Source organism: Psammomys obesus, unplaced genomic scaffold (assembly GCF_907164565.1).
Source record: "Psammomys obesus unplaced genomic scaffold, mPsaObe1.curated_primary_1811, whole genome shotgun sequence".
NCBI lineage: Eukaryota > Metazoa > Chordata > Mammalia > Rodentia > Muridae > Psammomys > Psammomys obesus.
In genome coordinates, this window is record NW_026590707.1 from 2,066,584 (window position 1) to 2,090,163 (window position 23,580).

Genomic DNA, 23,580 nt, shown 5'->3' on the forward strand with positions numbered 1-23,580 from the left:
TATATTGTATATATTATTATATATTAATATAATATATATTATATATATTATTATATTATTATATATATAATATATATAATATATATATTATTATATATATATTATTATATATATATTTTAATATATATATTAAAAGAGAGAACATAAAAGTAATTAAAATACTGGTCCTAACCATTATGGATATTATATTCTATCCAGAAAGAGAAAAGTAAATATAACAAATAATAAGGTAAGGGATTTGTTAACAGATCAGGGAAGATGACAAGAAGAGTGAAGACTGACCAAACAGCGTATCCATAGGGGAACAAGGCAGCATAATCAAAAGTGGGTTTATGAAGAAGTAGTATCTGAGCATGCTCAAAACTGTCAACAAGAGAAAGAGAGTCAGAGTTCAGAACAAACAGCATGGGGTGGTGGGCAATGGAAGGACCACAGGAGCGGAGTCAAATGCCTGGAGATATGAGTTACAGAGACTGGCATGTTGGAAAAGGATGGGAGATCAGCTGGGCTGCAAATACAGAAGACTGTATCCATTAAAGAGCCAAATGCGCTCTGCAGGCAGCATTACATTTGGGAGCACTAATAAAAAAAAACTATTAAAGCTATATTTTAGGAAGAAAAAAAGAAAAACTGCAGCAGCCATGTGTAAAATAGATTGAGAGGAGGCGGGCAGGGCCCTGGATGGTACACAAGGTGGGAATGCGGTCTCGGTATAGTTTCCGGAACATGGTGGGGGAGAAAAGAGGTGAAAAGTGCCTTGAATTTGCAAGTGTGTGTGTGTGTGTGTGTGTGTGTGTGTGTGTGTCTGCGTGTGTGTCTGTGTGTGTGTGTGTCTGTGTCTGTGTGTGTGTGTAAAGCACAACACAGGCTGACTCATGGAATGAGTGTGGACGTACAGTGAGGAAAGTGCCACCACTTCAGGGGAGGATTCCTAAGTGGTTCAAGGAGGGTGACATGGGGATGGTTGAGTTCACTGTGCTTGAGGGACACAACACGTGTGCAAAGGTATTCAGTGAGGATGAGGAAGGTAAATCTAGTTCAGGAGAAAGGTAGGAGCCCATTTTGAAGCCAGTCTTCTATAGCTGAAAATTAATTGATTTTCAATTTATTGATTCAGAAAATATTAAACTGAGATAAAAAAATTTTAGAATGAAAACTCTTTATTAAATTTTATCTTTGAATGAAATCACACACCAGTCTGTTTCAAACTTGACCTAAAGCTAGTCGTACAGTTTCTTTCATTTTTCTTCACAAGATATTCAGTATGTAACCCAATTGAAGCCCCCTCCATCAACTCCACCCTTCCTCCCTCTTCCCCTCATCCCCTTCCCTTAGTCCACTGAAAGGGTGAGTTCTCCACTATTGCCATCTGCCCATAGCTTGTTAAGTCTCAGCAGGACTGCCTGGATCCTCTTCCGTGGTAGCCTCGCAAGGCTGCATCATCAGGGGTGAGTGATCAGAGAGCAGCCAACTGAGTTCACAATAGAGGCAGCCTCTGATCCCCTCACTCAGAGATCCATATGGAGACTGAGCTGCCACTTTGTATCCCAGCTGTCGCTGCCTCCCTCATCTCCTCCCGGTCCCATCCTTCCTCCATTTTCCACCCCATGTCCCTCCCTTACTCCACTGATAGGGGAGGTCCTCCTCCCCTACTATATGACCCTAGCCTATCAGGTTTCATCAGGCCTGTCTGGATCCTCTTTCTCTGTGGCCTACCTAGGCCTCCTCGCCAGGGAGAGTTGATCAAAGAGCCAGCCACTAAGTCCTGACAGCCCTTGTTCCCCTTACTAGGGAACCCACATGGAGACTGAGATGCCCATGGGCTACATCTTTTAAAGAAGACTATTTGACAGCACTCTATACATTTCAGTGCCTAAGTATTCATAGAAAAAAAATAAAAACATTTTAATAAGAGGATTTTACAAACTCTGAAAGAACTGATTGGAAGTGAAATAAAAGGATAGTAAGATAGGCTCCTTAGAAGAGTGGAAGGAGATCTGTTTTTCCAGTGTTACATAAACTAATCACCAGTATTTAAGGTTTACTGATCTTGGTAATCCTAAATCCCAGAGTGACTGAGATGCTAGCAGACATGCTCCAGCACTGTTTCCACATACAGTCAGTTGGTAGCTGCCTTGTCTTGTCAGAAATGTGACTCATGCCTTCTCTTAATATCCCCTCTACTCCTCCCTTTTTATTTGCTAATAAAAGTGGCATGTGCAGATACCTTTGTTTTGACAAATCTTGCAGATTTGAGACCTCACCTTAAAAGAATACCATTCATTTAATGAGCCTGTGGCACACACAGGTGATCCCTGTACATGGGAGGTAAAGGCAGGGGGATCAGGAGTTCAGTATGACTTTCACTTAAATAGTAAATTCTGAGCTTGAGGCCAGCCTGGGACATATAAGACTGTTTCAAAAACAACAACAAACACCAGCAGCCTTATGCATTTCATTTTTACCTAGAAACTTCAGGTAAATAATCTAAACACTTGTATATTCTGGGCTACCAAATATTTTGCTCTAAAAATATTCTACAATAATGGGCTGATATGATAGTTAATTTTTAAAGAATACAAATAGTTATTAATAGCTACCTAAACCTTGGTTATCCGATGCAAACGGAAGAATGCACACAAATCAGTGTGCGTGAATGCCTGCCTACTGTGCTATAGCTATCTTCATAGATATAGATTAAAGCAGAGGTCTGAGGCCAGAAGAACAAACTGGGAATATACAGAAAAGGATGGGGCTCTCTGATGCAGGCTTAAATAGATTTTAGTCCCTCTAGAAAAGTTTAATGATAAAATTATATATTTTGGTAGGTGCCCTACTAAGAGGAGTTGGGGAAGACTATGACGTGGACTCTGTGGCCTGCTTTATGATCATACTTGATGTTATAAGTATGAATCTAGGATTTTTGAGTTGGAATAATCTATTATATATGTCAAATAGAACAAAATAAAGTCAAAGACAATATCTGGGTAGGTATATCAGCAGAAAGCTTGAATATGTAAAACAAACCACCGCAAAAAAACTGGGCATGTAATCAGAGGCTAACACAGGAGGATCATGAGTTTGAAGCATAAATACTGAGACCATTTCTCAAAAAAAAAAAAATCAAAGAAAGAAAGAAAAGAAAAATTACAACAAAACCCGAACCAAATTAAAACTATAAAAAAAAGTAAGCCAATAAACTTTGAACCTAGAATTAGAAGGAAGAGATTATACAAGTGTCTAACATTTTCAGCTTGGAAATGGTCAAGTTGGGTGTCCTGACTCTAGGACCCAGAATAATACGATGATGATAATGACAATGATGGTGGTGATGGCGGTGAGGGGATGGGAAGGACAACCGCCATCTGTAACGCGCTTGCTAGGCACACAGTCTCCTTTAACCAAACAACAACCCTATGAGGGAAATATTCTCATTATCTTCATTTCCCAAATAAGGAAGACGGAAGGTTCCTGGAACAGCTGGCAGGATATACAAGACCAGGCAGAAGAAGTAAAGAAAAAGGTTTGACTACTAATCTCAAAGAAGAAATGTCTAGAAAAATATGCAGTGGAGAGCATGGGTGCACAGAAGATAATTAAAGTTATTCAACAATAATCTATTGAAATTCAGTATAAACCAATGGAAAATATAAGAAAGTCAGCTTTTTCCCCCTTCCAACAGGCTCTCCTCTCCTCTATTTAGAACATTAAAGAAGGATTTTCTGTGTTTATGTTTATTTGCAATGCATTTTTACATGCCCTTGCTCAAGGAGTATAAATGTATGTTCACTAAGTTTTACATGTCCAACAGTTAAAATGTGATATCGAGATGGTCTTCTTTGGTTGAGGAAGCCCTGGAAAGATCTTGATAGCTCAACCATCTCCCAGATAATCCATGGCTCAAGGATATTCAGTGTTCAAATAAATCCTCTTGTGACCTAGACATACATGCTACCCTCTCCTGCTTGGTAGCACTGTTGGTAGCCCCAGGTCTACCAATGAGATGCTGTGAGGACAACAGTTGTTAATGCTGTGACTTAGGAACAGTCACAAGGGGAAGAATCAAAGTTCATGACATCCCACAGAAGTAGAGTCACCGGAAGAAACAAGCTAAGAATGAGAGCCACAGAGCAAACATCTGAAAGCAGTGCTACTGTTGGGGGAGGTGGGCTGAACTCTCCGGCAGATTCTTGCCAGGCAGTCAATGTAAACCAACACCTCAGCCTTGGGAATTTTTGCTCCAGATCAAAAGGACAACAGCAATGCCATCTGCTGTTTGCTTAGAAAAATGGTAAGAGCAGATGTTTCCATGTGCCGGTCTGCCATCCCTTGACTAAAAGGCCACTTGAAAAATAATCATGCAATAGCCTAGGAGAAACATCTGCACAATGTCCAGCAGACCACCAATCGAGCAGTATAGGAGAGGAGAGGTGTACAATGATTGTGGGCAGCTCCCAATAAGTGGTGGGAGTCCTTCACATGTGCAAATCATATGAGCACATACAAAGCCAAGATTAGTATAACACAAGTGGTGGTCAGAAAGTTCCCTGTGGACCTGAGCAATTTCAGGGGGCAAACCCTAACCCATTTCAAATATTTCAAAAGGCTCAGAGCTTCTCTTTGTTGTTGCCTATGATTTCATTGGGTTTTGTTTAGTCCAGATTTTCGGCATCGCTGACATGAAATGATTAGTGGTCCCTGAAGAACAAGCTGTAGCTTGTATATTGGAGAAAAGTCAAATGTAAAATGGTTGTGCAATATGAGTCGAGGGCACCGTGAGGGGATTTGGTCTCACTTCCATGCTATCCCAGCTCCAAAAGGCCCTCACCCCTAGGGTGAAGCTGATGCAAGACAGGAAATGCTGGAAATGCTGAGTCACATGGCAAGAAGGCAGAAAGTAGGCCACAGAAGGAAGTAAGTGTCATTGAGGATTTGCACCTCAGGAACCGCTTCCCTTTCTTTTGCCGCCACCCTGCCAGCCAGCCAGCGCAAGTTCATCATTCTGCTTTGAAAGCCTCCATGCAAAGCACTAGGCATTCCTTCCTCCTCTGCACTCAGCCCCCTTTCCCAACTGCTCATCATCATCTCAGTGGCTCAAGCAATCTTTTCAGCCAGAGCACCAGGTACTCTGCAATTCATGTTTTTCAAGAAATACCTTTCAAAAGCATGCCCTCCCAAGATTCATATGCCCTCCTTTTCTTCTTCAGCACCTTACATTTGTACATTTAAGAATTGGTTTCCAAGCTTTCAAGGCACTCATATTTTTTCTAATTTCACTTAATTACTGGCACCATCCTCTTTTAGTTTATTTCTCTGACCTGCCGTTTTATTGTACAATCTGTCATTACTTTGTGTTGGGGTTTTGGTGTTGTGCTTTAGAAAGGCAGAAATTGGGTCCAGCCTCCCCTTCCCCTCCACCACACAAACAAACAGAAGAAAATAAAAACTAACAAAAACTGGTCTTCTTGTGGGATTCCTAACAGTGAGAACAGGGCCTGTCTCTGAGTCTTTTAGCTACTTTGGGGACTCTTTTCCTCATACTGGGTTGCCTTGTCCAGCTTTAATAAGAGGAAAGGTACCTAGTCTTTTTGCTTGTTTGTTTAGTTTTACTAAGTTTATTTATTTATTCACTTTACATCCCCACTGCAAAACCCTCACCCCTCCTCTCCATGTCTCACCCTCTTCCTTCTTGCCTCCCTCCCCTTCTTCTCAGAAAAGAGTAGCCCTAACCTCCACCCCTGCATCAACCCACTCCAGAACATCAAGTCTCATCATCCTCAGTGCAAGAGGTGCCTAGTCTTACTGCAACTTGATATGACATGGCTGGTGTATATCCATGGGAGGCCTGCCCTTTTCTGAAGAGAAATGGAGGAGGAGTGGATGAGGGGGGAAAGAGACAGGGAGAAGATGGAAGGGAACCTGCAGTCGAGATGCTAAAAAAAAAAAAATTAAAAAATAATAAAACAAACAAACAAAAACACTTCCTCCTCTGTCCTCCAGTGGCAAATAACAAATGTTCCAATGTCTGAGAAAATCAAAAAGAATTGTGAGGAGAGGTGTTTTTGAAACATGCCTGCTCAGGATGAAACCACACAGAATGAAACCCAAATGCTACTGGAGAGTCCAGCTCTGAAACAGGGCCCAGGTCTTCTTCCAGACTCCTGGGGAAGCACAGGGACTGGTGACGCCTCTTTCTCTCTCACAGCAAGAAAGACTTTGGAGGAAAATGTCACAACACAATCATTTTTAACTTCAATGTAAATGGGCTCTTACAGAAAAGTTAGTTTTCTTACAACAAATATCAGTTATAAAATAGTATAAAACACTACCATTTATATCAACCATCGTCTCTGAAAGGATAGACAGAACTAACATATTACTTAATAATTAAAACAAGAAGATTTTCTCTTCTAGCATGGTGGGTATTGCATTTATAATCTCGTTGTTATTGTGTGTGTGTGACAGTTCTTTCCTTCTACCGTGGGTTCCATGTTTGAACTCAGGTCATCAGGCTTGCATGCAAGTGCTTTTCACTTGCTGAACCATCCAGTTGCCTATACACTGGGATTTTTTCTTAAGAAAATTCTTCAACTGAGGAACATCTGGGTTGTTTTCAGATTCTGGCTATTATGAATAAAGCTGCTATGACCATGGTTGAGCAAATGTCCTTGTTGTGTACCTGAGCATCTTTTGGATATATGCTTAGTAGTGAAATAGCTGGATCTTGAGGAAGCACTATTCCTAATTGTCTGAGAAAGCATCAAATTGTTTCCAAAGTGGTTGTACAAGTTTATATGCCCACCAGCAATGGAGGAGGGTTCCCCTTCCTCCATATCCTCTCCAGCTTACGTTGTCACTTGAGTTTTTTATCTTCGCCATTCTGATGGGTGTAAAGGTGAAATCTCAGGGCCACTTTATTTGCATTTCCCTGATGAGTAAGAATGTTGAGCATTTCTTTAAGTGTTTCTCTGCCATTCGATATTCCTCTACAGAGAATTCTCTGTTTAACTCTGTACCCCATTTTTTAAATTGGATTATTTGATTTGTTGCTGTTTAACTTCTTGAGTTCTTTATATAGTCTGGATATTAGCCCTCTGTCAGATATAGGGTTAGTGAAGATCCTTTCCCAATCTGTAGGCTGTTGTTTTGTTCTGATGACAGTGTCCTTTGCTTTACAGAAACTTTTCAGTTTCATGAGGTTCCATTTATTGATTGTTGATCTTTCAGCCTATGCTATTGGTGTTTTGTTCAGGAAGTTGTCTCCTGTGCCAATGAGTTCAAGACTCTTTCCCACTTTTTCTTCTAACAGGTTCAGTGTGTCTGGTTTTATGTTGAAGTCTTTGATCTACTTGGACTTTAGTTTTGTGCAGGGTGATAAGTATGGATGTATTTACATTTTTCTACATGTAGACATCCAGTTAGACCAGCACCATTTGTTGAAGATGCTGTCTTTTTTCCATTGTTGGGATTGGGAGGGGATGGGAGTAGGCTACAGCTGGGATACAAAATGAATAAATTGTAATAAATAAAAAATTATATTATAAAAGAAAGTTCTTATTAGCTTCTCTCTTTGGCGTATGTGATATTTCACTTTTGGACATGCCTTCAGAAGTTTTCCAACCTACCTACCAGGTTCATTTTTTGTGTGCATGTGCCTTGAGGCTGACTGCATGTGCCTGAGTGTGTGTGTTTGCATATGTGTGTCTGGGTGTATGTGCACACAGGGATGAGCATGTTTGTGGAAGTCTTGGATGCCTTATTTTATCCTCTTCTGAGACAGGGTCTCTCTCTGGGCAGGAACTTACCTATCAGGATAGGTTGGTGGATACCTAACCCCAGGGAACCCTCTACCTTCACCTTGCCTGTTCTGGGATTACAAGCATGTATCCCCACATCTGGTCTTTTATTTTTAAAGTGAGTTCTAGGGAGATGGAGCTATATATGCTTGCGATATAAGTACTTTACCAAGTAAAGGATCACATACAGCCCTACACACACACACACACACACACACAGACACACACACCGATAACCACACATTCCTCAACAGTACGTAAAAGTTTTGCTTTGATTGTTTGAATTTTTAAAATAAAGAATGACATTTGGAGACAACTATTGGCAATAACAAGATCAAGCTGGCTAGCACAGGGTTAAAAATCAAGGTGTTACTATAAAGTATTACATAAATAATTACTTGATTTCTCCTGTTATACAAACTAACTCTAAAAGAAGATGTAGTTCAACAATTCTAAGAAGCAGACTTCACAGTTAAGGTTGATACATTGAATTTCTGTGTTATAATGGCACTTGTTATTCAAAGTACCATACAACATTTAACAGAATATGAAACTGAAAAACATAACACCCACACATCTCAAGTATGTTCTATAAACCCTTGATTTAGGAGACTTAGTTTTATACATTATACACCATCTCCTAGTTAGACTTGGCTACTCTGAAACTAGATTGTAGTGTCCCTTCAAGGAAGACTCAGAAAACCCTGGTGCCTAAGCCACTCACTGACAGTAAATTGGGCACGTAACTAGGATTATTGTTTGCGTAACTTGCTATGGTCCCTTCTACCAACCAGCTAATTTTTGTCTTAAGTTAACAATACACTTTAACAGGTCAGACAGCATTATGCCTGTGTTTGCCAAACACAAGTATTTGCCAAATACCTTGTTCTTTCAAGGTACTCAAAGCAGAATATAGAATATAACCTTCCAGTTATATTACTACATTAGAAACAAGTTGGCCAAAAATAACAGAACATTAATATAGAAGACTACAAAGCAACCTAAAAAACCAGCTGAGATAAAATTTCCAAACTTTTCATTGTCTAAACAACTTTTAGTTAGCTAAGTAAATGACAGATCACATAATAATGCAGATCTTCCAGAGCCTATTTTTAGCTTTTGTGTATAAACTAAATACAGCACTCTCATCTATTTCTTACTTTCTGCAGAGAAAGAAGTCCTCTGTTTAGGACAAAGGATCTGCAGAGCTATAACAGCAACCTCTGAGATCATAGAGACTCAAACTGAAGTTAAAACATACTTCCTAGTTTGCTGCCAGCAGCTAATTCTCAATTAATTTTTTTTTTTTTTTCTGTAGAAAGACTATAAAACCATGGAGGGCTGAGACAGGGCATCCCCTGATGTACACTCAGGAAGCCCTGAGCTCAAGGACATGTTTTGTGGCTCAGGGGATGAGACTATGCAAGAAGAATGGGTTGTTTATGGTTATTCCCTAAGGCCTAGGTAGGAGCTGTACGTGCAAAACTAGTGAACTGAATATTTGGGCCACTCACTGCCTCACAGGCTTACTGCTGTGGTTCCTGAATTTATGCATGAACATTTTTTTTCTGATGGTTGTCCCAAGGACTTCATGATGACACTTATCCTATGGTCAATCACATATCTTAAAAGCAGTTGAAAAACATAAAGCCTATTATTATAAACATGACGTGATATTGTTAGATGAAGGTAACATTAAAATTTTGATACTAAACTGAATGTCACGACCTATTTTAGAACCTCTAAGATTTATTTTTAAGGATTTTAAGCCACGAGGAAGTTGTTTTAAAATATAGCGTAACAGAAAGTATGAGTCAGTGAAGAAATAAAGTTACTTAGTGAGTGTTGTGCATCAGGTCACTCTCAATCCGAACACTCATGAGCCTCCATGTACAAAAATAGCACAATATTACTCAATATTACTCAACCATCACAACATAGTAACCTTATTTTTATTGGGCTTATACACATGAAACAAAGAGTTTCAAATGCACACAGGGGTATTTTAATGCAGGTTCCTTTAATCATGGGAGAGTCATACCTTAAGTAGATCACTTTTTAAAAATTAGCTTCTGCAGGTACACCCAACAAAATAATATGTTCCTTATTAGAAGAAAAAAAGTGTACTTTTCTTGTACTATCTTCATTTTCATCTATAAATATGTTTATTTTATCTCATTATTAAATGATAATTTGTCTGGCTACAAAATTCTAGCTTCACATTATAAAATTGCTATTCCATTACTTCCTGGCTTGCATTGTTGCTGAAAAGTATACTATTGTTCAACTTTGGCCCCTTCTTTTTATTTATATGCTTATTTATTTGTTTCTTTGTTTGTTTATTTACTACCGTTCTTATTTATTTATTTATTCTTTATTAATTACACTTCATTCACTTTGTATCCCCCCTGTGGTTTTCTCCCTCCTCCCGTCCCAATCCTTCCCTTCCTCCACACTCTGCATGCATGCCCCTCCCCAAGTCCACCCCTTTTTTTTTTTTTGAGATAGGGTTTCTTTATGTAACAACCCAAGCTTTCCTGGAACTCACTTTGTAGACCAGGCTGGCCTTGAACTCACAGAGATCCATCTTCCTTTGTCTCCTGAGTGCTGGAAATAAAGGCATGTGTCTAAAGCCACCATGCCCTGTGGCTCCTTTTTAAATAATTTGCCTTTGGATGTTTTACAGAGGTCATCCTTGTCTTTGGTATTTTTACTATATCTACATATATACATTGCTTAAATTCTGCATGATACATGGGGTAATTTGTAGATCACATCTGTAATAAGTTTTATATATCAGTTATTTTTAAATCACTACTGTTTCTATTCTTATTGTTAGAACATCTTGATATTCTTAAGATCACATTCTCTATTCTACTTCCAGTTTGTTTGCGGTATACAATGAGTCTCTAGGTTCAACAGCTGGAGGTTTGTTGTATTATTTTTCTATCTTTACAAGTTAGATTTAGTTTTGCTTTCTAACTGGCCCTGTGATCTTCAACGTCTTCTGTTTTTTTGTGCCCTTATAAAATTCCACTCACTCCTTTAACTATTTCATGACAATATTTAACTTTTTAAATCAAATAACTAATAACTTCTATAAGCTTAAGTTTTTTGCTTTTCTGTTTCTATGTACTTTAATCCTTTTTCTGACTTTTTATGATATACCTTTTTAAATGCTTATTTTGATATAAATTCAAAGTTAGAGAATTATATTTTATATTAAGATTTTATATAATAAAATAATTCATTTCTGCACTTCAACTAGACTTCCCACAGGTTTCTCAAACTATTCCAGATATATTAAGAGTCTCATCCAGGGCCACACAGTGCACTTTGTCCTAATGCCTCCTTAGTGTCTATGAATTTCAAATGTTTCTCAGACCTTTCTTGGTCTCACCATTTTAAAAGACTGTAAATCAGATTTTATAGAATGAGTCTCAACTTGGGTTTTGACGGTGTTTCCTGATGACTAGAATCAGATTCTATTCTTCTGCAGCATGTCTTCTGGATCAGGCGCAAGCAGTTAATGTCAAATTGGTGTTTCCTCGTTGAACCAACTTGTATTATAGCTGCTGTAATTTAAAATTGGAATCACTCTACATTTGATAGCACTGTACTATAAGAAAGAACTTTCTCTTTTCTGTATGTGTTTATTCATTTATTTGCACCAGGGAAGACTCGTGGGTTTATATCACTAGTCAGTGTGATATAATCTACTGATATGGTGATTACCTTTAATCCTCACATTGGTCCAGATTTGGCCAAAGCCTCTTCACTCTTTTAAATCTTCTCTTCACATGTCTTCATTATTTTCTGAATGTGCACTTACTATCCAATATAAGGCATTCCAAATATACACAGTCCCTGCCTCAACTCTGAAATCATACATTTCTCCAGGGAGCCCTAAATCTTTTAGTGGAAAATAGCCTTTAGGAAAACAGGAGCAGGAAACAATGTCAAGCTCGGCCTTGGCATCTTGGGCTCGGCTCAGTGTTTGGGGTATGAGGGTCCTGCAAACCGGAGGCTACGGCTCGGACTTGCCGGACAGCACGAACACCGGCGCTGGCTCCGCCTGAGAAGCCGGCGGGGCCTTCGGAAAGAGGGAGAAGGCTGAAGAGGATCGTTATTTCTGAGAGAAGACTAGAGAACAACTGGCTGCCCTGAGGAAGCATCATGAAGATGAGATAGAGCACCACGCGAAGGAGATTGAACGTCTGCAGAAACAAACTGAGTGTCTTAAGAAACAGCTAAAATCCCTAGAGGATAACGATCATTAAAGGCACCCAGTCCCTCAGAGAATGGCCTGCATCGTTCCCCCTTCTACAGAGACATAGTTTTGAGTTATTAATATTTGATCTATGTGCTGCTAACAGATTAAAGTATCACCAGAAAAGAAAGAAAGAAAGAAAGAAAGAAAGAAAGAAAGAAAGAAAGAAAGAAAGAAAGAAAACAAGATCCAGGAAATAGGCCTTTACCTTAGAGGTCTCTCAATGAAAAGAACAACATGGAGCCATATACACATCTGTAAATACATAGCGTCCATTTGTCTGTGATCTGTTTACCCACCTTAAGTTCACCTGAAATTCTCTATGCTAGCACAAATGTATTGCCCTTTTTCCCTTATTTCCACTGAGGCAGTCTTACTCCATGACCCTGAAGGCACCCACGCCTTTGGTTACCTCTCCTTTACGTAATCACTGTCCTGACCCTCATGAACTTACGCTCCAGTTCTCTGCTAGCCTGAGCCTGATGAATTCATAGTTAATTGAACTTGATCTGGGAGAATCCTGAAATCCTACAATGCAGTTCCTTTCCAATAGAGGGGATTTGTATTTCCTTCTGCCAAGAGCCCAGTGCACTGCCTGTGCAGTCCTCATCAGCTCCAAGCAGAGCCGCCTAGTTAATCCAGGTTCTTAGCTTAGCAGACTCCTGCTACAGCAAGCCTCAGCTGAATCTTCTCATCTTAGCGCTCACTGCTGAGGTCAGTTCTTTGGGGATCTATGGAAAAAAATTTAGGGTGTGGTGTTCTTTGTTTTTGTCTGTCTTCTATGCTGTGGAGCTGTTTCTTTACTTCTTTGTTTTTGCCCTGAGATACTTGCTCCTGCTCCTTGCAGTCCCGGAATTCTGAGCTACTTAACGCTTCTGATTTACTCAGATCCAGAGGTTCGGTGTACAGCTCAGGAGCAGAGCATTGCCTCAAGTGTATGAGGCCCCACGTGACCTCCAACACTTCAGTGACACTAACCGGAGAGTCCTTCGGTGTAGATAAACCACCATATATTGACATTGTGTCTACATACTTGTCTGTATTTCTTTTCTTTTCCTTAATCAAAATATGCCGTTGAACCATAAGAATCTCTGCTACAGATTGGTTACTTTTTCAGAGTAAGAGATTTAAAAAAAAAAAAAAAAAAAGTGAGCCTGGAGAAATTACTGGCTAGCACTTACTATTTTGTTGGTTTTTTTTTTTTTTTTTTTTTTTTTTTCACAGAAAGTAGGATTATATATAACAATGTTGTGATAAGATTAGGTCATTTTGTATCATAAAGATTAAAGGGATATTAACATTCCTTTAGTGGAGTGCCCTGATTTGACACATGGGGAAAGAAATCCCAAACACCAAGATGGGTTTTTGCCAAAGTAAATGGAATTTTGGTAGGTTAAGCTTCCATTTATTTAGAGTTGAGTCCTTGACTCTATCACCCTTATTTATACTTGTATAATCTTCTTATCTAATCAACCAGTAAAAAAAAAGTAAGACTACTTCAAAGTTTTCCACTCATTAAGATAATTTATGATCATTTTGGGGGAAAATTCAACGTAGAAAAGAAAAAAAAATAAACGTTATTCCGCTGTGACCTATACACGACTACTGTTAACATATTCTTTTAAGTTTTACATCTTTTATTTTCCTTGCTGAGATCATACCATATAGTTTTGTATGTTTTAACACAATGTATCATTAATATTTCTTCACCTCATTAAAAACTCTTCACTGGCATTATTTTAATGCTACATAATATTTAATCGTATGGATATACTTAGGTGGAGTGAACTATTATTCCCCTTTGCTAAATGTGTTGTTTCTATTTTTTTCCTGCTCTATATATCATAGTCTGAAGCACATTTCTGTTTATCAGTGTAAGCCCATGGTTTCCACAGGACAGAATCCTAGAGGCAGATTCACTCCAGGAAGGGGGGGGAGGGAGGATGTAATTAAGCTTGCTGATATATGTTACCAAATTGCTTCTCAGCAGAAAATAAGGATAAGCTTATAGTGCATCCGGTTGGGTAAGAGAGCTTGTTTCTCTGTGCTCCTACAGCAGTTCTTTCCCGCGTGTTTGAACATTTTTTGAGCATGGTCGTACACTCTGTGTGTACTGATGAGTGACCGATCATACAAGAGTCTCATAAGATTTTCTCCCCTTGTGACCACCATCAGGCTGTGTACATACACACTGTAATAGTCACACAATAATAAGATCAGCAGACATACATCTCAGAGAGAGCCTTACTGTTAAGTGATACATGGCAGTGTTCCTCTTCATTGGTTCCTAAAGTCACTGGGCTACCTCAGTACAAAGACCAGGGCATCCCGTGGTAGCTCAGTAACCAATTGGTTTCCCATAGTAAGGGGAACAGAGACTATTTCTGACAGGAACTCAATGGCAGGCTCGTTGACCTCCCCACCCCTCAAGGGAGGAGCAGTCCTGCTAGGCCACTGAGGAGGATTTTGCAGCCAGTCCTGAAGATATCTGATAAAACAGGGTCAGATGGAAGGGGAGGAGGTCCCCCCTATCAGTGGACTTGGCAAGGGGCAGAGAGGAGATGAGGGAGGGAGGGTGGGATTGGGAAGGAATAGGGAGTGTGATACAGCTGGGATACAGAGTTAATAAAATGTAACTAACAACAAAAATAAAATAAAATAAAATTTAAAAAAAGAGACCAGGGCATCAGGCTAGTCTTCCAGGTAAACCCACAGAAAGAAGATCAGAGCAGCACCTCAAAAGGCCTGTATATGCAGAATAGCCTTTCTCTTATTCACTGTGGAAGCATGTCCTTGGGAAGAGCCATCTCTTTCTCTTTTTATTTTAAATTAAATTTTTGGTTTTTTTTATATTAATTACATTTTTTTACTTTTATTATTTGTTTACTCCCAGCTGTAGCCCCCTCTCGCATTCCCTCCCAATCCCATCCCCTCCTTCATCTTCTCCCTGCCCTCTCTAAGTTTGCTGATAGGAGAGGTCCTCCTCCCCTTCCATCTGACCCTAGCTTATCAGGTCTCCTCAGGACTGGCTGCAATGTCCTCCTCTGTGGCCTGCCAGGGCTGCTCCTCCCTCAGGGTGGGGGGTCAAATATCCAGCCATTGACAGGAGCTCCACAAAGATCAAATATATCTGGGCCCAGGGGCCTTTTCTGAGACTGTTTCTCCAACCAAGGACCATGCATGGATATAACCTAAAACCCCTGCTCAGATGTAGTCCATGTCAACTCAGTATTCAAATGGGTTCCATAGTAAGGGGAACAGGGACTGTTTCTGATGTGAAGAGCCATCTCTTAAGTCATACATGTCCGTTCTTTAACAAGGAAGGTAAGCCTTGTTGGACTCACTTAAAATGCCATTAATTACTCATCACCTAATTATTTCTTTCTCTAAAGCTCAAATCTCTATACATGTAAGTATCTAAAGAACTAGACAAAATAAGAGAGTGTGCTCCAACAGGTACCGACACATAGACTCTCCTATCGGTCCCGCTGAGCTGGCATTGTGATTGTTTGCAAGTCTGTGATCTGGAAGCATGAACTTATAGGGCCTTTAAAGTGCCAGTCATAGGTTAGGATAACAAAGGTTTGCAGGATATGAATGCATAGAGCTTACAAAGTGCCAGATGAGGGTAGGATATGCAGGGATTTGCAGGACATGGAAGCCTAAATGGGAAGGTTTACTTACATATATTTCACTAGTGTTTAGTTAGATCAGACTGCTCTATCTAGGAACCCAGTCAAGTCTGGCAATGAGTAAACTATCTGTTGCAGAAGACTTCAGCCCCGGGTATACATCTGTTCTCTAAAAATTTTCTAGCAGGTTCACGCAGACCTATTGGATCAGAATCTCTTATACGGGCTCAAGTATCTGGCATTTTTTTAAAGCTCCCCAGATGATATTGATTCACAGCCAACGATGAAGTTTAATGGATAACCTGGCTCATAGATTTTGTGATGTAAGAGCTGGAATTTGTCATCTAAGTCTGTAATTAACCACTCTGACCTTATAAGACTTACAAGAAATTCAAAATTCAATGGAAAGAATTTCAATTGCCTTCTAAATATCACGTAGTTTGGTAATAACTGGATGAACATTTATGTTGCACATTGACGGAATGTCTTTGAGGCAAGAGAAAATTGTCCCAGAAAATAGAAGCTTTATTTAAAGCAATCGTGACCATTCAAGGAGTCCCTGCTGCTTTGTCTTTAAAGTGACCATATTTCATATTTGTCAATGCAAGACAAGAAAGCAGGGATCTTAGTTCCTGCGGAATGAGGGGTGAAGAGCACTTAGTACTTGCTCTCCAACCCCCCCCCAGAACAAGCGAGTCCTGCTGGGGTTCAGTCTGTCTCTTCTATGGTTCACAAAGTCTGCCCCCACTGTTTGGGTTCGCTAAACCATTAACAAGCCAAAATGCAGATGATTTGAAAGAGATGTTCTCTGAGAGTAGCCACACACAAATGCTCACCTTTAAGGAATAGCTTTATCATTACTATCAATTCTGTGAGCATTCTCTCAGCTTAATATCTGAACTCTAAGAGCCCAGGGTGTGAATGCTAGATATTAAAATTGCTTAGGTATACAACCAAGAGGTGGTGAAGAGCTTGCATGGGTTTTGAATATAAGCAGCTTCTTGATGAACTTTTAAAATCATGTTATTTATGAATTCTTAATTATGGCCCAGTATTAACTTTATAAAAAGCTGCGCGTGGGGGAATAATGATATAAACATACCTGGTTGGTATTCATCTGGGGCCACACTGGAAAAACACAAGTCCTAAAATCTCACTTAAAGGCCCTAGGTTCACAGCTGACACGTTCTGAACATTAATACTGTTCTAGAGACCCCTGGTATCTAATACTACAGTCCCTTCTCAGTCCCTTCTCTGTTTTGCTTGGATTGGATTTATGGCCAACTTTTTGTAATTGACTCTCTATTGGGACAAGTTAGAATGCGAGCATGTAACTTTCCTTAAAAAGTGAGGGGTGGGGAGGAAGGTGAAGAGCACACAAAGGTTTTGGGGAAAATATTACCATTGATATTTATCTTAAACCTTTCACAGACACTGCTCCCTGGCAGCGTGTCAAGTTGCTGTCAGGCAGTTGAGCTGTCAGAGGAGTTTCTAGAGAAAGTACACACATACATATATATATATATATGTATATATATATATATATATACATATATATATTCTTTTTTTCTAAAATAGATTCTTCTCTCATGCAATACTTCCTGACCAATTTCCTTTCCCTCCACTCCTCCCAGCTGCCCACCACCTCTCCTCTTTCCCAGATGTTATGCCAAATGCTGAACCACACATGAAAGGGCTGACTAGAAACAGACAAGCATTTCCTGTCCTTCAGCACCCAACACCTAAGTCTTGACCTGAGATTGGAATCTGCCACTTGAGATTCCAGACTGGAGAGAAAGACTTGTTCCAGTCCAGGCACAAGCAAGGACTGAAAAACTTCAGCTGCGATTTCCAAGAAGCCAAGTCTGTCAAGAGCCACAGCCTTCCTGCCCCCGAAAGCACGTCTCCCGGTCTTCCTTCAAGTACACCTTGATTAGCTCATCTTCTCATCGAAGGGAAATCTAAATCAGGTGCAGACCCTGCATGAGAGTCTGCAATCCTCTTCAGTCCAACCTACTGCTGCTGGGTTTAAAGTACAGACAAAAATAATAATTCCGTACGAGGAAGTGACGTGCTTATAAATTATCCCTAAAAGAAACTTTCACTGCCATGGCTACCACACAAACTACATTATTGACCCCGTTTTGAGAATGTAAAGTCAGCCCTGTCCCAGGCTCTTTAATTTTATGGTCAGAGAACTTGGAGTTGTTGCTCCCATGTGCTGGAAAACACATCAGTGAAAACCATTCTACCAAACATTTTACAGTTGTCCCTTCAGATGGACTCTTGTAAAAGTTAAATATGTCTGAAGCCTGTTTTATGTTAAAGTCCCAATAATGTAAATAGCCAAATGGAGAATTTTCAGTCATTAGCACCGAGAGAGCATCACACCACACACATGCGCGCGCGCGCACACACGCACACACACACACAGGCACACGATGGCTCTCCCTGGGTATAAGTCTACAGGGCTGCTTTTTGTAAAGAGCTGAGGACCACAGTGGGAGGCTGCAGAGCCACACTCAGCAGGCAGGCTGGGAGGACTGTTAATGGGGACCAGCTCATCTTGGTTTTGGCTCCTCTGGCTGCATACTCGTTTTATATTTTGCCAATCTGGGTCAGAAAGGAAATGATGGTGGCACCCAGCACGAAAAACAATAGACTACCTTATTGTAGGAGAAGAACACAGAAATGTGAACTCTTGGTATTATCAACTTCAAAAGCCTGGGCTCGCTTTTGGGAATTGTCACTCTACAGTAAAAATAGCAGCTGAGGATTTTTGAGCTGTGCAAAAAGAAAGCCATGTAAGCATTTTATTTTTTGTGAATTCCCCACCAACATCTAGAGATGGAGGTGGTGGTTATTTCCATTTCATGTACAAGAAACAGGCTTGAAAAGTTAAGTACATTTTCCAAGATCACACAGCTAGCAACAGCGCCCACATTTTAAACCAGCCTCACTTGCTTTCAGAGTCCATGCTAGTAAGCACTACACAGTACATGCAAGATAAGAATTTTTAACATCTTCATCTCCAAATGAGTGGCATAGTGGCTTTTATCAATCATTTATCTATCCTTGGTTTAGCGGGAAACATCAAAAGAGCATTAAGGATTTATTGTCTATATGTCCAAGACTTTGTGCAACCTTGCTGGGGGACTGGGCAGGAAGTGGCATCAGTGGCTAAACCAAGTCAAAGAATTTAGTGTCCTGTGGGTGGAGCTATGCACTCATCAAAAGTTTAAGTGTCCTAGGTGAACAGGTCAGAGAGGTCATGCTAATACCTCAAACCCCGGGATATTAAGAATAACACGGTTCCTAGGATACCCACCCAAGAAAGGAGCTTTTTAACATCTGGTTCAGGTTCTGAGTCAGCAAACAGATACACACCCCAGGTATGCTAGGGAGAAACTCTTAACCACGTGGACCAGCCCCAAATGGCTTTTCTGATTATTGGTTAACATGCAGGTGGCTTGGAGACAACCGCAACTCCAGAATGTTAATCTTTGCACTATGGGAAAATTATGACTTTCTTTCCCCAGGAACTTGCATTGTGGTAGATTTAAGGCAGTAATTTGTTACAGGCATTGATAGGGGCTATGTTATCAACGTTAGAATCATCAAGAAATTCTATCAGAAGACACAGTGTTTAAGTATACGTCTAATTACAGCAATCATTTCTTTTTTGTTTCCTCTGCACAGATCCACTTAATCCCATCTCTTAGTGTGGGCACAAGCTGACAGTTGCATGACAAGGAATGTTTCCCTTTGTAAAAAACCCACTTCCTTTCTGTATAGTTTTAGCCTAATTGAAATGTTTCCTATTAAGCTCAATCAAGGCAGCAATTATCTAATTACTCACTTATGCTTTTCCAGTCAAAATTTTGCCTAAGCTGGTATAGTGGAATGAAAAAGAACGTATTTATTATTGCTTTTACATTTTCCTCTTTGGCTTTAGACAATAATCATAAACATGTACTTCCAGTTCACCAGAACATAGCTAATTAATACTGCTATTTTCTATAAAATTGTATTACTGCAAGCTATCGCCCAATGCCAAATGTGGCCCCGTCTCCAAAATGCGCTTTAAGCCTTGTGGTTACGCTAGGTGAATGGTGTCACTGGAGAAGGGTAATAAGGAAAGAGGCCAGTGAAAACAAATCATAAACATATTCAATCATCTTAAAGCCACACGTTTTATGGCTTTAAAAATAAAAAGTGAATCACTTAGATTTAACTGAGAAAATAATTTTATAGCATCACTTTAAAGAAACATGTATCCTGCATGTCTGGGTTTTCTCTTGGTAGAAATCCCTTAGGTCTCAAGATGATCACAACCAGTCAACAACACAGGTGGTCCACACTTTTAAGGTATAAATCAGAGACATATATCATTAAAACCAGAATTAATTTTAGAGTTACTGACCCTATGAGGTCACTCCTGATTAACTCCATTTTGATTGAGGTTGTACCAAAGCAAAACAGACAAATTGGGTATGAGGGATTGCTATGTTCATTGCCAGACAACACATTTTATTATTGTGTTCATCATAACTGATAACTAATGTGGAACAAAAACAGCCCTCTGTGTGTAAAAAGCCCCAGGAAACTTCACTTTATGCTAAATTTATGCGGAGGGAAAGAAACACTTCTATCAATCCCCTAAATGTGGCTGACAATCCGTTCCCTACACTTACCATGTTAGAAGGGCTCTGCAAGAACAAAGCAAAACTACAAGGGGAGCATGGCACCTATCGGAAGGAGATGGGGATCCCTCCGTCCATGGAAGGAAGAACATGTTTGTTTGATCACACATGGTTATGAGTGAGCCACTCACAACACTGGTAACTCTAGGGACAGCGAGTGCCCCATGAAGATGATATTTTGTCTCCTAACTGACTGGTATCAATGATGACTCTTTAATAAATTAGTAAAAATAATCTAAGTGGTGAGCTGTTGTGATTGGGAGCTATGTAATCCCCCTAGACAGCTGTGTTATCTGTTCACGGTGTGAAAAGGGGACATGAAGAGAAAATGCAGTGGCTTGAAGATGGTTGCAGATGAAGAACAGACTCTGTCCTGTTTATTCCCATCAGGAGAGCAGGGCAGAAACAAAGGACAGAGAAAGAGGGAGAAACTTATTTCTGTGTAAGAATAAAAAGAATATGTAATAAGCAACTTCCTTTTTACCAGTTCTTATTCAGGACTTCAACAAAATGACCATTAAATGGCTTTTGTTTCATAGTCACTGTGGAAAATAAAGCAATGAGTCTCAACATCATATGTAGGTATATGCTTCTGATCTTTCAGGGCAGCTTTATCACAAAATCTATTCTATAGTAGGCACTGGGGGAGTCCAAGTTAAGAGGTGAGCCAGCCATCTACTGACACTAAGCACAGAAAATAGTGTCCATTAGTGTCATGGGTGTCCATCTTCCCATAGCTCACGCTAAATCATGGAATCTAATGACAGTCAGGCCCATTGATCCAATAGATCAATGACCTTAGGACTACAGCCCCATGGACCTCCTGTTCAGTCCCCAGCGGTAAACAAAAGCAAGCTAGCATGGCCCTTGTGTTCAACATTATTTAGCTCTTGAAATTTTCAAGATGAGTTACCATTGCCTTACGGTCCCCTCTTTTCACTGGTTCTCATGTTACTGTCCTTCCTCTGCAGCAATAATTTAATAGAAGTAATTATGTCTTTAAAAACAGTTAAATAAGCAAATGAATGAAGCTCTCTTTCCGTTTTCCCAGTGCCGGGTCAAGTGGCTCTTCAAGTTTGTCTGAAATGATACCCTTTAATGTCTGGCTTGAGTCTTCTTTTGGGATTATTTTTATGATGCTCTTTTATACTCATCAACTTGTTAAAGCAGTGCTGTTTTATTCAATTTAATGTAATAACTGGGAAATCTTAGGACCATAGAAATTTAACATAGAAATTTAATAGAAAAGGTATCCTACAATTTCTCTTTTACAATTATGGATTCTCCATGCATATTTATCTTAGATATTCTAATTATGAATTATTTTTCCACTTGTACAATTTTAATATCAGCTTGGTTTGTTAGTTGTTTTCTTCTAGTATCTGCGATGTCACTACTTTTCGAGTTTTTATAATACTTTGTCTTTTGCAGAGAAAACATGAGTAAATCACATTAATCACTAATGCTTTTAAATGTCTGACTGAAGGTCATGGAGAGCTATCTGTGATAAACAAAATCATTAGCTTTTCATCATTCTAAATTTTTCAAAACAACAAGCATCTACTGTGGAAACCTCTCATTGATTAAGGGCAATTCACTTAAAATGGCACTAGTTTAACATGTAAGTGACATGTTTTAAGGCATATAAAATATCATAACCCTATCTATTGGAATTACCTAGAAGCCTTTTAAAGAACAGCAATTGTGGCATGGGGAGATGATGCAGTGTTAAGATCTCTCACAACTCTTGTGGAGAACTAGGTTTTGGTTCCCAGAACCCACACTGTGTAACTCCAGAGAAATTGCCACTAGTGTGGAATACTCGGTTACAGACTTCTTAACAAAGTTCAGTTTTGTTCTAGTGTAAAGGCTAACTCGAAAGGCACTATGTTCAAATAAAAGGAGAGAAAGGCAACACATATGCAAGTAGTGACCTTATGGTTATCATTTATTGTGTCTTACCATTAGTTTGAAGTGAAAAAGAATGTTCTGTTCATTGATTCATTCATTCGAACATTTACTTGACACTTGTAGAATTTATTGTAGATGTTACAAAATGCCACCTTTCCCCCATTACTTAGTTAGTCTCAAGTCAAACAAAACATTCTCTTATAGAAATAATTTTGATAATAAAAAAATGAGAGAGAAATGTGGGGGAATTGGTTTACAGGAACAAAAGGTAATACAGTGAGCAGAATAACAGGCTCTAAAGAACCATTCTATTCTTGCAATTGGTGAAATGATTTTACATGGAAAAATTAGCTTGAGCTGTAAAGTAGGCCAAATCTAGTCTTTTTAAAATCAGAGAAAATTTCCAGCTGTGATTTAGGCTGATTCCTGTCTGCGGAATAAAAGCTCATAAGATATATGTACTCTGTAGGAAGAAGGCTAGGAATATGGAATTCCAGAGCCCTCCAGAAGAGGGAAAACAGCACAATGCATTCTCTCCTAAAGTTGTCAGAAAGGAAGGTCAGCACCCTGAGTTGGCCGATCAGATGCATGTCTGACTTCGGGTGGACTAGTAGGATAGAAATGTGTGCTGTTTTAAACTGTAGTTGACAATTCATGGCAGCAGCCATACAGATATACAGAAGTAGTATAAAACCATTCATGGATATGACCTGCTCAAATGTAGCCCATGGCAGCTCAGTATCCAAACGGGTTCCTTAGTAAGGGGAACAGGGACTGTCTCTGATATGGATTCAGTGTCTGTCTCTTTGACCACCTCCTCCTGACGGGGGAGCAGCCCTACCAGGCCACAGAGGAAGACAGTGCAGCCAGTTCTGATGAAACCTGATAGGCTAGGGTCAGGTGGAAGGGGAAGAGGACCTTCCCTATCAGTGGACTTGGAGAACGGCATGGAAGGAGATGAGGGAGAGAGGGTGGGACTGGGAAGGGGTGAGGGAGAGGGCTACTGCTGGGATACAAAGAGAATAAACTGTAATTAATATATGAAAAATAAAAATTAAATTAAAAAAGAAGTAGTATAAATACTGACATAAATTACAAAATCTTAGATTCAACAAGGAGCAAGTGAATAGAGAACATTTAACAGTGTCAAAGAGCTCCAGCCACAGTGCACAACTGAGCTGGGCTACAAGGCTACTGTGACACTCACTGACCAGATCTTGTGTGACACCAAGTTCCTCAGACTGCTGGATTTGGCTTGAGAAATCTCC

At 39.7% G+C, this 23,580-nt stretch overlaps 1 protein-coding gene and 1 pseudogene across 3 annotated transcripts in view; one reads left to right on the plus strand and one right to left on the minus strand.

Annotated features, from left to right (window-relative positions):
* Positions 1 to 23,580, minus strand: part of Slc25a21 (solute carrier family 25 member 21) — a 532,806-nt gene that overhangs the window by 336,049 nt on the left and 173,177 nt on the right. The window lies entirely within an intron of this gene.
* Positions 11,753 to 12,076, plus strand: LOC129678028 (ATPase inhibitor, mitochondrial-like; annotated as a pseudogene).